The 14,145-nt window shown below is 30.8% G+C and overlaps 1 protein-coding gene across 1 annotated transcript in view; it reads right to left on the bottom strand.

Annotated features, from left to right (window-relative positions):
• LOC145963545 (zwei Ig domain protein zig-8) overlaps positions 1–13,740 on the bottom strand; it is a 188,269-nt gene extending 174,529 nt beyond the window's left edge. The window contains exons 1-2 of the mRNA XM_083085611.1: positions 13,396–13,740; positions 12,499–12,543 (exon numbers count right to left, since the gene is read on the bottom strand). The gene's annotated coding sequence lies outside the window, so the exon portion shown is untranslated. The remainder of the gene's footprint in view (positions 1–12,498; positions 12,544–13,395) is intronic.
• Between the last annotated feature and the right edge of the window lie 405 nt (positions 13,741–14,145).

Genomic DNA, 14,145 nt, shown 5'->3' with positions numbered 1-14,145 from the left:
ACAACTGAGGCGATCGTGTAAACGTACAATTTCAAGCAGTACAACAAGCTACATATAAGTCCTGAAACGTGAATCATAGTTTCTAAGTGATGGAATAGATAGAATGCTTAATAATTTATCTTTTGCGTTAATTTCTCAAGGATTTGCGGCAACATTTTTATAGTAATCGAGATATTATATGTGATCAAAAAAAAAGCACAAATTTTCTTACATTCGTTTGCCATAATTCTTTGAAGATAAAATTAATTAATCAATTTGGAAATCTCAATTTGGCTACATAGATTAATTATTAATAAACCGTCAAACAATTATATAATGTTCACACAAATTATAACGGAATTAATCGCGTATGTCCCGAGTAATTACTCTAGCAGTAATTGAGTTATTTCTCTTCCAATCTCTTTCAATTATTAACGATTAAATATATTAACTAAAATTAAACAGTAAATATAATTCACAATATCAATTTTTCATATATGGCATAAATAGATGATCAGTTTACATTAAAATATGAATTTTTGTATTCTTTCACATATAAAATATATCTAAATGAAATTTGCAACAATTAAATTGGCAATTAGATGTTTATATGTATAATATCTCATAAAAACACTTTTTTATTAATTATGATTATTTAAAAAAAATAGACAAAAATTGTAAATAACACATAGAAAATAGAACAAGCAATGTGATCATAAATTTCTATATCAATTTTATTTTACATCAATTTAAAATCATTTTTTAATTCTATATATAATTCTATATTTATATGTAAACTAATTCATAAATCATTAAAAAAATTATTAATGTGTTCTATTTTTGCTTTTTAATTTTTATTATTCATTTTACATTCATAAATATATATCACGTTTAAATTACGGTATTCAAAGAAGAAAACTAACAGAACAGGCAGAACAAACGGAACAGAATTGTGCGAAATTGTGCTTAGAATGAGCTCGAACCATAATGTCCCGAAATTCCAATCACGACGAACTCATTGTAGTTTTGAGAGAATAGAGAACTTGAGGTAGCTCGCGAATGATAGTCAGGTTTGACGTACGAGAAAGACGAGAGGAGGACGCGCAAGATGGTTCGAGACGGCCAGAGATTCGAAGAGGGTGGAAGAGATCGAGAGGCCTTTTTTGTCTCCAGGGAGGGAGACAAGGTACCCTATCGATCTTCAGAATTCACACGCGAGATCCTTCATTCCCGACGGAATCAACGAGTGGTAGGAGAGGAAGTGATAGAAGGAAAGAAGGGTAAAAATAAGGACGCAGTCACAGCACCGGCAAGTACTTCTCCGATCCGAGAGTGAAGTAGGGAGGAGACATGCGACAGAGGAAAAAGGACGTAAGTCGTTCGAGAGACAAAGAGGAGATTCATCGCTGGCAACTTGCCGTAATTTTTTTTCCTGTGGTGAGAACTTCCTTGCCGTTCGGTATCTTTCCGGAGTTCGGTCCGAAAGGTTTCACGATATCGATTACAGCTATAAGGTATTGTTAAATTTTCACCTCTTTTTCTTATTTTCTCTTCGGTTCAGTAAACCTGCGTGATCGTAACTTTCGGATTTCTTCGATATTTATTACTCAGAAAAGATTATTAAGATCGATATTTCTTCATTTTATTGCGATTTGCGAAGCAGAATTAATATAATAAAAGCTATAAAGAGAAAATAAATATAAGGAGAATGAAAACATCATATGATTTAAAAATTTTAATTAATTATAATTAATTTCTAATTAATTATTAATTAATCATAAATAATTTTAATTTTAATTATAATTAAAAACAATACATGTGATTTTGTAACAAAAAATAATTTATCAAAAATAGAATTATTTTTTATGCAGAATAATATATGATAAATACGCTATACTAATGTAAGAAATTTGATAATTCCGTATGTATTGACAAATGTCGTATATCACCTCGAATTCTATTCGAGAGATACTTAGAGCGTCTTAGAATGAGAATTTCACCTACACCGTGCACTTTGTCTCCTGTCGAAGCTACGAAACTTTCGGCCCACTGTCGACATGGAAACTATTTCATACCACCAAAACGATAGAAAGTTCCTGAAATATTTAAGGGACTTGAAAATAAATCGTGGCAAGTATTATTGCGTGGTGAAACTTTTGGCTGAGTTCGAAACTTCAGTAACGTTTCGCCAAAGTTCACGCGTAGTAAGCCGTCGTTTAACGTAAAAAAAGGGGCCAACTCTTAATGGTGCGAAAGAAAATATCCGAGTGAGATGAAATGTTACGTAATCTTAAAATTTCAGGTATTTTCGGAGTGTCTCACAAAACATACAGACCATTTTTTTCAAAATTATTCTTTTTTCGTTAGATATGTAGATAATAATTTTAAGAAATAGTAAAATTGAAAAGACAATTGATTTTTTGACACATATCACATCTTTAAAATAAAATTTTTATATAATATTTTATATAATTTTTTATACAAAAAAGGATGTTTAACATCTGAAATATTATACATGAATATACTTTTGAATATACTATTACACACAGTTTTTCTGATTATAATGATAATATTGTTCGTGTCATGTGTGTGTGTGTATGTTAAAATAACAAAATGCGCGAAGAGATACGAGCGAAAAGCGCTATTATTATTTAATATTGTTGTTAAAATAGAGTATCCCTTTGCAGAGCATGCAGTAACTAAATCAGTATTACCTCACAGCGGCGTTCAATAAAGGCTTGCGTTCAACAGAGATGTCGATCGGGAATTTTTTCGTACTAAAGACTGTTGTTGATGACACGGAAAAGCCGATATCGAAGTGAGCAAAGAGCCGTGAGTCGCTTTTTCCACATAGAAAATATATTTATAGCGTATAGCGCCAGAGTTAAGCCCCGTACACATCACTAGGTCACTGTGTTAGCGCTGCTACATCTATGTTACAACGGTCAATATGGTGCCGTCGTAAGAGATATAATTTTAGCAAACGAGGACACTTTCTCGAATAAATTTAATTATACCATTACTTATATATCTATTGTACATTATTATTATATTTTTTTTCTTTTACAAATTTGTAAAAATATCTTGTATGTTTAATTTCTCAACATAAAAGCGAAAAGTTTTGATTCGTAAAGCTATAAATTATATATAAATGACTAATTAATAACGTTGATGCTTGAAAAAAATCCTTTAATAACATTCGCGATTGCCATTATAAAATATTGCGATGAAATTTGCTGATAATTATACGCGTCGGGTCATATGTTTAATCTAAATGATATATAATACTAATAATAATGACAAATTATTATAATCAGAATAGTAGTATTGCTTTTTATCAACTATTCATAAATTAAAAGCAAGAGAATATCGAATGGATTAATCAACAGAGAAGTAGAGGCAATTTCTTCGTCCGAGTTACTTAGTAATTTCCGAAGATTCTCTGCATCGAAGAGTCAATTTTAACTTTATATCAAATAAGTTTGCGACTTCATCTACGTTGAATCCTTCTTTTCTTGCATGTAGGCATATAGCATAAGTGGCAATAACGTCGATACTGTTTGTAAGTTTGATAACATAAAAAGTGTCAGCAATTTAAGGGGCTTTAAGAGAACGAGATAATCGCTTCAGACTTTAATACCGCAAAAATCTTAAGATTTATTTATTTATAATACTTTGAAAAATGATGACGTAAAGCATTCGTTGACAATTTTTTATCCAATAAAAATTTCGAAGTATAAATAATGCTGAGATATCATTCAGCAATTATTCGCTCAGTCTTTTCATATATATATATATATATATGAAAAATGTCGTCTCATATCGTAATGCTTCTAAAAAGTTAACATCAACTTTTAACGAAAGGCTCGGCTTATATAAGGCAAATTGCTTATTTGAAGTTGCTTCAACATACTCTAAACTTTTACACATCGTATCGTATATATTAATTAAAAGTTAATAGTCATGACAGCATACTTATGTTTTTCACTGGCTCTCTTAAATGATTACGGTTCTCTAAACACTGAAAGAGTTTCAAGCAAATGTTAATGCAACTGATAAAATGACTATAAAAATGCTACCTCGTTCGTAAGCAATTTTATGAGACATTCTTGATGTAAAAATGTAGAATTATACATTTATTAATACATCGCTAATAGTTTTTGACAGATTTTAAAAAAATTTTTTTAAATTAAATTCCTTAAACTAAATGTATCTTAAATTAACCGCTTACGCTAAGACAAAAAGTTATAAGTATCAAAATATACAATAACTTTATGTTTTCGTTTTGCAGCATTTTTCTACTTGCAATTTTTGCGCGCAATTGCACTATACAAAATGACAGTAGCGGACGTAAAGCCTTGACACTCAGTATCATTTGATTTTCCTTTTGTCACGACTGTTTACCACGAAGGTGCGACTCAACGTATCGACACAGCTAACGGTATTATTGAGGATCGCGTTTCGATGAACGCATCTCCCGTTCGTCTGCATGAAACGCCGATCGACGTCAACTCCGCACACACCGTTGTATTTTTGTTCATCAGCTATCCTGCGGCCGATAGCGCGTCGCCGCATCGCGCCTGACAGACGGACACGAACTGATTGATTGAATTCTATTTTATTTCGTTATATATGAACATTGCGTAACATTAAAAAATTATAAAAACTAAAAGTGGGATCTTCTACCTTGTGCGGACACAAACATTTAGATACATTCATCAATGTTTAATTATAAAAATAAAAGAAAATATTAATATTAAAATAATATCATATTATAAATTGTACAATTTAAATAATATTGCTATGACATCTTACTGTCATATAATTATATGTAATATAAGCTCCAAAATTTAAATATTGTTAAGAATAATAAAAAAATATTAAAACAAATTGTTTTATATTTATAATATTAAAAATTACATTCGTCGAAAAGTTATATCAAATTTATTATATATCAAATTTAATTTTCGCGTAAATGATATTTGTAAGCGATGAATTTATCATTTCTTAAGGAATATTATAGCTTATATTTTTTATAATTTATATAACAAAAAATAGAATTGGTTATTATCTTTATTTAATTTATTAATACAATATTATTTATACTTAAGTACATTAATAAAAATAATTTAACTTAGAGAGATATTTTATATTTTATTTTATGACGTTTTAAAATCAATGATTATTAAACTTGAAAGCGTGAAAAAAAGCATGGAAATTATTTTCTCTGTTATTATTCAATTCTTTGATATACATTTTTATATAGAATCAGATAAAAAATATTAAGTAATATTTTTGTGAAGATCCATCTAAAATACTATTAACTAAACAATTGAATTATAAATTGCTTATTTGCGTAATGTATTATTAATACAAAAACATACAACATAATATAATCATGATAAATGTGTTTCTGCAAAATAAAATTTAATATATCATGCATAGATTTAGGTTTAAAGTTTATGTTACAGAATATTAATTCAATACTATATTTAAAAAAGGATCGTATTATCTTTATATATTGTATATCATTTTTATCATATAAAATATAGAATATATTTTATTTCATTATTATATTCATTATTTATAACACGTTTTTTTAATAAATACGATAGAAATAGAGTACAAGTAATAAAATAATATAAAAATAATTTAAAAAATAAGGGATTAAACCATGAAGAAAAAATCTATTAAAATCATAAATCTCCTAAAACTAAGCGCACTTATTTTTTAATAATTAAGTGCACTTTATTAAAAGTAAAGAAATCTATGAGAAATCTACAATTTGTGCATTACTCATTTATGTGCTAAATGGCTTGTATTAATATTTGTCAAAAGAAACTTGCCCTAAGTTTCTTTCAACACTGATTTTTTTGCAAATTATATATATTAGTATCTTTCTTGATAAACAGAATATATAAATATTTTTTTCTTGAAAATATTATAAAATTATTCCATTTCGTAGGTTTCTAAATTTGTTTTATTTTTCTTACGATATATTTTACTTTTATAATTTTTCAGAGTGTGTATGACTGAAATTTTTTAAATATAAATTCTCGTTTGTTTTTGAAAAAAGCATTATATATATTAGTTAAAAGCATTTGTTTATGTTAAAAGTTTATATAAAGCTGTATTAAAATAATATTCTAATTTAATAGAAAGCAGTTTATTTCTAATAAATCTATGAATATAAATTTATATTCTGAACTCATAAAGAATAAAGTCTAAAAAGAGAATGGTTTGTTGATCTTTTTTCGATAAGCCTTTTGCAAATTATAAGTAAGCAGACATTAATAAAAATATGTGCCTCTTCCCATTCTATGTATTAAAATTGATAGATATTTCCATACAAAAAAAATTTCTCTGCTATATAATTTTCTTTTATTCTGCGTTGACATTTTATATAAATTATCTGTCGTGTTTTAGATTGCAGAAAAAAGCTTCTCAGTTTAGAGAAATAACTGTTCTATTTTAAACTTATCTTCTACGTAAAAAATCAGCATACACAATCTAGACAACGAGTTCGCATTTATACATGCACCGATGTATTAATTATGCACGCACTCGTACACATTAATTTTCGCCGCACTTTCCATTAATTTTCATCAATCTGTCAGTAATTTTTCCCAAATCAATCACTTTCCGATATAGTTCACCTAACTTTTTTTTCTCTCTCTCTCTCTCTCTTTTTATCTACCCATTTATCTATCTATCTCACTCTTCTCTTGTGCTCTACGAGACTCGCTTTATCTTTATATTAAATTAATGGTCGACGAGCCAATTTTGTTTGGCAATATGGTCTTGCGTAACAAAGTAATTGCGCTACGCATCGGTATCCCCTTCCCGCCTACGTAAAGACCCCCTTGTTTCCCTTCGTACGGGAAATTTCATTTAGCGCTGGAGATCCACGCTTGACATATTCGTGGTTTCGTCTCTCTCCGAACGAGAGAACGACCGAAATTCGACCGCTTCTGTCATTTTCGTCGTAGAATCGCACACGAACACGCGCTTATCACTTAATTTTCTTTTTGTTGTTTACGATTGTATATCCATGTCGACTTGCTTTAACAGAAATTATTAGAAAGAATCTTAGAAAAAGAACAACGATTTTGCATGCAAGTAAAAAACAGAATTTATTCAGCATAAAAATCATTTACTTGCCTAAATTTTCTTTGAAATTAAAAAATAAATAAAAAAGCTGCAGATAATAAATTACAAGTAATATATGCTTCTTGATCGATGCGTTGCATTAAAATTATTATTATTATTATTGCTCAATCGCTTAAATACATGCACCGCATCATCGCAAAAGCAACATTATTGGGAATATACGAGCGGAAATGGAGAGTTGGGCCGGAAAATTTCCACCACGCATTTCCACAAAGCTACATTAACTATGGAACTTACACCGATGGCAGTAACATATCAAAACAGAAATGGATAAAATTCGATACACCGCGAAATTAAATGCTCGCGGTCACCGATTTCGGCGGACCGCGCCAAATTTTCAGCGTCGAGGGGAGAAAGAGTTTGTTCACGCGCCATTGTCCCCTCTTTCCCTTCCTTCAACCCCCGTCCTGTCGGCCACGTGCGCGTGTAAATTCGTCGGTTAAATAACACGCCATCGGCTTGTCAGCATGACGTACCGTCGCCAAATGAGAAATAAAAAAATAAAAGTAGAAGAGAGGAGAAAAAACTAAACGCGCCGTGAATTTTTCGCGTAAATAGCATCGCAAATTCGGCGCGTTTTAACAGACGAATACGGCAAACACACAAGCTGCTTTTATTCGCGTGAAAAACGCGGGTGCTTGCAAAAATTCGTAAAATATTGTATATCGATCGTGAGAATTTAATTTGTTTGATCCTCAAAAACGATGAATTGCAATAATATATCAATAAAAAAATTAAATGAATCACGCGATTTTTGTTAATGTTTACAGTATAGCGAATAAAAGAGACTGGTGAATTCTCTCTCCAATCTTTTTCTCGCAGCACAAACTAGTTTTTTTTTTTTTTTTATAAACTGTTTTTCCCCCAATTTTCGTTCATTCTATTGCAAAATTCAGTGATCTTTGCTAGCACAATCCCTTTCTTTTTCATTTTCTCTTTCTCTCTCTCTCAACAAACAAGAAGTCGTTCCCTTTTTCGAATCACAAAAGAAAAAAGTAGGAATAGAGACAGCGTGATACTTGCAATAGAGCTAGAATGGTGGAATAATTGAATATTGTACTCTGCTATCTCTTATTTATTTTTGTTACAATTTTATAAAAATATTTGGAAAAATAAAAATATCTTTGGTTTAATTAAATTGATTTAATTAATTTGATTTGATTAAAAAATACAGCAAAGTATCAAGAGGAAAGGATTTTGTTATGTTTTCGGAAGCATATTATGTGTAAATAATCGAATTTCAGTCGGGACATGTAAATTGTTCGTATTATCTTTTGCCCGTCAAAAGCAAAACCGACCTTCAAGAGGAATCTGTCTCGCTTTTCAATTCGACTCGGCATGTCTTTACGAAGAAAGAGCCTAAGATTCCCGACTACCTGTCACCTTGTCCGATATTTTCGCAATGTCTCAATGAATATCTTAAAAGCTTCTCTCGAAAGCTACAATAACGAAACAAGCTATTAGTAAGCAAACCAGAGAAAACAAGAAGCTATCTTTCTGGAAAGTGAACGTGAGTGGGTGAACATGACACGTCGCGACACTTTCGCAGTTTAAAACGGTTGTAATACTATTAAAGGCGCAATCGCAGCCGTTTGGCATACTTGTGTGTATATTAATATATTTATAAAATCACACTTTTGCATCAATTACAGATAATAGAAAAAGATAGAAAACTTCAAAGCAATGCTTTTCTGCAGAGAGATACTTTTGTCAATTATAATAGATATTAATTATGGGAAAATTAGTGATTATCAGTGCATGAATAATAATATTAAGATAATATTTCTTAATTGATTTTATCTTTTTTTATTCAATATTCACACGTAATAAATAAACTATTCATGTTTGGATAACTTCTGTTCGTTTTATTCAAACGCTTATACGTGAAAATCATGATTAATTGTAATCTGTAAATAATATTGATAATTTTGTGAAATAATGCGCGATTTAATAAGGTTATATATACAATTTTCACAGCAATTTTCGATTTAACTTAATTAATTTAGCACAATTTGCAATATGTGTTAATTTAACATGTCCAAAATAAAACGGCATACGGTTTAATTCGCATTATTTTTAATAAAAAATAAAAAAGTAGAATAATTTTATTAATTACAAAAAAAAACTTCTAGTGATTTTATTAGCACACAACAATCTCAGGATTATCAATCTTTTAAATGCTTCACTTGCGATATCTATAGCAATTATAATTAATTTCTCTTCATATGAGTAACTAAATTGTAATAATTTAATTAAATCTTTTACATTACAAATATTTAACTTACTCATTATATATGCTTTATTGTTACCGAGATAAAAATACGTCTTTTATAAAAATACGTCTTGAAAAAAAATGAAAAAAGCAATAAAATAAAAACATAAAATTTTGTAAATTAATTTTACATGGCCGATAGGTATGAGAAGGTTAAGAAATAAACCAGTAATTATTGCTTAATCCTGATTCCATTATGAGTGAATGTATTGAAAATGTGCATGTCATTTAGATATACATATGCTTTCGGTCTTGCTTTTCCATTTGAATATTTATAGTTGCAGAAAATCGTTATATGCATGCATAAATAGGATTCACTCGCAATAAACTAATTCAATAAAAAATATTGAAAAATGTCGAAGATATTTATACGCAAATTGTGATATATAAAAATAATCTTTACACATAGATGCATATAGATTGTATGTCTGCTCCAAATGTGAAACATTATAAATGATCAAAATTATGCAACTTATTTTTGGAACGCGCGCGAAATTTATCAATCCTCTTTATTTGTATTATTTAATTAATGATCTAGATATATCGCGCGCATTGAGCAGTTCGAACGTTATTTAATAATAAAACGACAGGATAAAATACATTAAAAGGCATTAATAGCCGTCTCGGCATTTAATTTTGATCAATGCGCCATTTAACTCGACCACCAAAACGGCCAAGCTAAACCGCACAATACTTAACACGCGTTCAACCGAAGCGCTGCTCTGCGAAAACCACACTCGAAGCTGAATCGACCGCTGCTTCATTATTTTCACGACTAACACCAGTAGTATTAAAAGAGCGAACGATATCCTGCTCGTATAAAACTTTCCCGTGGGAATTCCTGAGAGAAGTCACACGTTACAACAATTTTCGTGAATATCACTTTGACTTAATATTTATCTTTGAATTTTATAGTTTTTGTTATAGAAAGAATTCAGCAATTAATTTTTTTACTATTTTAATCATTTTAGAACAAATATGTAATCACTTTTTAAAAATATGTTCAATGCTTTAAATAATCTGTAATTTATGATTAATTTTTTTTAACACATATATATTATTGTATCAAAATATATGTATACATTATTATATGAAAATTTATAATATGTCGCAATATTATTTAACAAAATGTTACTTTTATTTTTTCCACGTGAGAATACGTACGTAAATAAAATTAAAAATTATTAAATGTGTCTTTCTCAAATATCATTAGGGAAACCTAACGAAAAGTTGGTGGATTCGATTTTGTTAGCAACTGCGATTCATCGGCGAACCGGATCGTGTGAAATATAAGCCTCGGGAAGAACGTGGAGCAAAATTAATCTCCTGTTGGTAACGGAAACGCGCGCGAGCCCGGTTTATAGAATTGGCTGAGCCGGCTGCAGCGGCAGCCGAGTGCAGAAAGCGCATGGTCGAAAGGGCGGCCGACGCGAGAACGTCGAATGTCGTTCGGAATGAAAATTGGTATAGACGTCCCTCACCTGCACACAGCCCAGGCCCATATTGTATGACATCGCGAGATTCGGATGATTTATTACGTAATATCACAACCGCGGGCGAAAGCCGGTCCGCTTTTTCTCCCCCCTTCTTCTACCACCTTTCGCGCCCCGTGTATTTTTCCTATATCCCGCTGCTACGCATGTGTATGTGTGTATTTTGTGTGTATGTGTCTTCTATTCCCCGTGTGCTTGTGTTAACCTTCCTCTTTCTACCCTATCGTTCCGTACACGTTGCGCGCGAGATGTCGATTGAAAGTGTGACGTTAAAGAATCCATTGACGAGATTGAGAGATCGCTCGTATAACTCTGTCACGGTTATTTTCCGGGGCCCACCGATCGATTTAGGTTCTCGAGAGATCTCCTGAGAATGATATTTTGTTTTCTTCGTACAAACATTGTGAAAATGTTTATCTCCGCCTAAAAGCTCATGGCTTTTTTAAATCTATTAACTCCTTGATATTTCTTTTAAAAAAACAATGAGCCTAGATTATATTAAAAACTATTTTTAGAGAAAAGAAAAAATTGATAAAACAAAATATTATATTTATATGCATATGTATGTGCAATTCTGTTATAAAAATTATTAATGAAATAACTGTACGTCATTTTTATATTGTTTCTACATCATTCTTTTATAAGTCAATGTCAATATAACGTTGTACGTTATTCTACCTATCGTCGCTTGACAATCTTTATTGCAGTTACACGTTCGCCGATCTCGCGGGACGATTATCAGCTGCCAACGAGTGTAGTGCAAACGTTATTCCCCAATGATCACGCGGTAATATGAAACGTGTGCAATCAGCCTGCAATAGGGTGTACAGTTGTAAGCATCGCTTCAACGGTGGCGATGAGATGTTGAATGGTTACGCCGACGAAAATCAAGAGCATTTTCCAATTTTTGTCTGGATATGACGTAAAGCCGCCAGAATCAGAAATGCTGCCGCTACGTGATAGCGATACCGATTCTTCCGCCGGAAGAAGCGGCCACAACCGGAATGATAACAACGCCCACGACTTATCTCTTAGCTGCACTTTACGTCTCGCGATAGCTACTCAGAGATTCGAAATAACACGTCTTCCTTTAAACCTTTTCTAATATAACATAATACTTTTCAGTTCTCTTTTCTGTGAAGACTTTTCAAGTACAGTGACACGGTAGCGTCGAGATGCAAAATATATAAAAATAAAAAGCAACTTTATTCTCGATGCGATTTTTATAAATATAAAATATTTGTACTTGACATATGTGTATTAAATAAATTTTTTTATATACATATAATTCTGTTGTATAAAATATTCCCAATACATATTTTATTTATTTTTATGATGTGTGTCCAGCAAATTAGAGATAATAAATATTTATAGATGTAAACTATTATATTTATGATTATAATATCTATATTAACTTGAAAAATATTTTCAAATTTTTTCAATATATAATAATAACTATGAAAATAAAATAATAAATTCGGATATTTCAGGGAAACAATTCATAAATATAAATAATACCAAATTTTTTTATCATCTGATAGAATTATTATTTTGAGCTTAAAGTAAAAAATAATTTAAACTCACCGATACGATGCGTAACAGAAGAGTTGAAGAGTATACGACACTGATCTGTAAAACACAAAAATATTTCCACATTATTTAGTGTTTAAAATATTTATTACTGTAAAAAATACATTTATTAAACGTTATTAAATTTTTTATTGGTCTTTCAAACAAAGATTGAGTAAAAAAATATATAATTTTCCAAAAAGTTATCTAGTTTAAATATTTAAGAGATTTAGATCTAATAAATAAAAGAGATCTAATAAATAAAAATCTGTAAATGTATAGAATTTTATTTATTATAAAAAATTATAATAGTTAATATATATTTATATATATCAAAAATCTCTAAATAATTATAAGAATATCTTAAACTAGATTTTATATATATTATAAAAATATGTTAATTTTAATATATATTTTATTAAATATTTTAATTATTTTAAAATAAACCTTATTTTTTATGATACATCATAAAATATATATGTATATAAATTATTATTTATAAATGATAAGTATACACATATATACACGACGCACACACACTTACGCATGCACGTACATACATACATACATAATTACGCGCGCATACGTACAATATTACAGTGATAAACATACACACGCACGCACGCACATATTTACATATATTATTCATAAATTTTATAAATGACAAAATATTAAATCCATAGACTAAGAGATAGACTGCGCATCCCTATACAAAAGAAGGTCTTAAACATTAGAAAGAGAGAGCGACAGCGGTCGGATATCTTTCTTTTTCTCTCTTTCAATTGTGCGAGAGAGAAAGAGATCCGGCCGCTATCGCTCTCTCTCTTTCTAATGTTTAAGACAGTCTTTTGCATAGGAGTGTACAGTCTATTTCTTTAAATCTATGATTAAACCAAGATATAAATTGCTTACCTCACAAATATTTAATCGATTATCGATTAATGCTGTCGCAGCTCTCCTTTTCTTCCTCCTCCCTCGTTTGTCCTTTATCGTTTCTGCGTAGCTGTTACACAACAAACACTCGCGAAGATTAATTAGGATTACCAAAATACAATCCCTCGACGTTAATTGCGCGCGACACACATTTGATTTTATCACGAGAGAATTAATGCGAAACAATCAACTCGGCGAAATTCGCACATTAGAATTACGCGCGATCCGTTTCGATTAATAATCGTTTCGACACTTACGAGTCATTAACTGCTAATTGCAATAATCGTAGAGAATAATCTGGAATGCCGCTACTTTCCCGCTCGAGACTCGGCGCACGAATGATAATGAACATGGCGGTCGCATGTGTAGCGTGACATACGCCGCGAATCGCGTGTGACGTCACACGCCGTGAGCTTTTGCCGTTACGCGGCTGTAGCGTGACGTATGCCGCGAAACGTCACATGACGTCACGTTAAAGGTGGCCGCGGCACTGACCTAACGTCGCGAAATATTTAACACGTCTTACGAGATAAATGGAACACTCGATTCCTCGCTTGTTTGCTTTGTATTCTTTAAATTATTAATCAGTTAGTAAGTGATTATCATGTATCGCGACTTTGTGTTACTCGAATTACTCGGTCCTGCAAGGAACGAATAATTCGATGAAAGAACTGAGTGCAATTACTATCGAAGAGCGCCAAGGTGGAAGAAGAGGCAACGTATAACACG

This window comes from Camponotus vicinus, unplaced genomic scaffold (assembly GCF_025532165.1).
Source record: "Camponotus vicinus isolate PSW18456_S1 unplaced genomic scaffold, iyCamVici1.0 SCAF_12, whole genome shotgun sequence".
NCBI classification, from domain to species: Eukaryota; Metazoa; Arthropoda; class Insecta; order Hymenoptera; family Formicidae; genus Camponotus; species Camponotus vicinus.
This window is presented reverse-complemented; position numbering and strand designations above follow the sequence as displayed.